This window comes from Gracilinanus agilis, chromosome 2 (assembly GCF_016433145.1).
Source record: "Gracilinanus agilis isolate LMUSP501 chromosome 2, AgileGrace, whole genome shotgun sequence".
Classification (NCBI taxonomy): domain Eukaryota; kingdom Metazoa; phylum Chordata; class Mammalia; order Didelphimorphia; family Didelphidae; genus Gracilinanus; species Gracilinanus agilis.
In genome coordinates this window covers 284,271,307-284,273,189 of record NC_058131.1, presented here as the reverse complement: position 1 = coordinate 284,273,189, position 1,883 = coordinate 284,271,307, and positions in this window count along the sequence as shown.

Sequence of the window (1,883 nt, the reverse complement as noted above, 5' to 3'; positions counted from 1 at the left end):
TCCCCATTGTTCCTAAAGGTTGTCCCCCTTTCATCTGCTGTTATCGAAGCTGGAAAAAAAAACACACACACATACACTTATACATTTCCAATGGGGGATGGAGAGGTCTCTGGAAAATAATGGCTTGACTAAATATCTCACCTTTGTATTTCTAACTTTAGCCTTATGAAGGGTTTTTACCTGTATTATCTTATTTGACTCTTACCACATTTCCGTGACCTGGGTATTATCCCCATTCTACAAATAACATTCTGAGGGGTGGTGACTTCATGGTAGACTTAAGCAGAGGTCTAATGATTCCAAATCCGGCATTATTTTCCAACTATCCTGCTGCTGTTTTTTTTTTTTCAAGTGAAACAACCTGCCGCGTGTCCCCTCCCCCCCGAAGATCCTAGTGGAGCTCTGCTACTAAAGGAGCAGGTTTTCCTTTCCCATCTCCCTCCTTCAGTTTTCTTGAGGTTAAAAGCTCGGGTGTTTGCTGTTTTTAATAGTGCTTCAGACACGACGACCCCTTGGAGCTGTGGTTTTCTCACTCCCCTCGGTTTAATCTCGTATGTCTCGGCCCTATATCTCCCTGGAGGCAGATGCTGCAGCGGAGGCTATAAGAGCTATTTTTACTGGGCTAAGCTGCAGTGAATGCCTGGAGGACCAGCCCCGCCTCGCTACGGGGGAAGGGATCCTAGACTCCGAGAATGTGGGAACAGACAGGCTCCTTTCCCATACATGACACTTTCTGGCGAGAAAGAGGGGGGATGGAGAACAATGGGTCCAAGGCCTCCTCCAACAACCCTCCAAGGAGCCGGTTTCCTGACTGCCCACACTGTGACTGTGTGGTCCCCCCACCCTGACAGGAACTCGGCTCATTACTCCCTGACAGCATCTCTGCAAGGGGTGGAGTGGAGTGGGATGGAGACTGTGCAGAGGAGTGGGGGCAGCTGGGTGAAAACGGCCCCACCCTAGGTGCGCCGAGTACGGCTACCCTAACTGCTAGCGTCTTCCTTTCTAGTTCTACTCCCACGCAGTTTGCGCTGCAATTCTCCACCCCACTTCGGCTTCTTCCGGAACCTCTCGGCCCTTTCCGCCCCATCCAGCTGGGGCGAGGCCCGAAAGCCCCGCCTCTTTCCCCCTCCTCCCCACCCTTCATTGCGTGATTTCTCCTCTTCCCCGCTCCCGATAATTCCTCCCTCCCTCCCGCGCGCTGTCGTCGGGAGCGCGCTTGGGCTGCCTTTAAAAGAGTCCGGGGAGCGCGCGCTACCTCCACTGGCCGCTGCGGAAACGAACGAAGCAGATCGGAGCCGAGCCTTTTATCCCTTCCTCTGTCCCCGCGAACCCCACTCCCCCGCCCTAGAACCGGTGAGAGGCAGTGGGGTGCCCCTCACCCCCCAGGACAGGCGAGGGCTGCTTCCTCTTCTGTCTGGTAGCCTGGCCTGGGGAACCTGGGAAACCCTTCGTGGGCGGAGGTGGAGGTGGAGGTGGAGGTGAGGGTGGGGGTGGGGGTAGGAAAGAACCTCGCGATTTGGGGAGATGCGGGGCACCGAAGGGAGGCTGGGAAGGGGAGAGAAAGGGTCCCTGGAGGGCTCGAGACGTTGGGCTCGCGGGAAGGGGCGGGGCAGGCGACGGGAGGAAACGGACAGGTGAGCTTGGGCGGGGGCGGCCGCCGAGAGCCTGCCGGTCCTCTCCGGATCTCCTGGCCCGCGCTCCGCTCCGCCCGCGCCCCCGCTCCGCATCCTAGTCCCGAGAGGCCCGGGAGGGATCTGGCTTTGTGGCTCGCGGGAGAACTCGGCGGATCCGCCCCGGGCAGACGGAGGCAGGAATGTCATTGAGAGGATCGCCCGGGTAACTGGCCCCATTCCCTCCAACCCCTTCCCCCCGCCGCCGCCGCC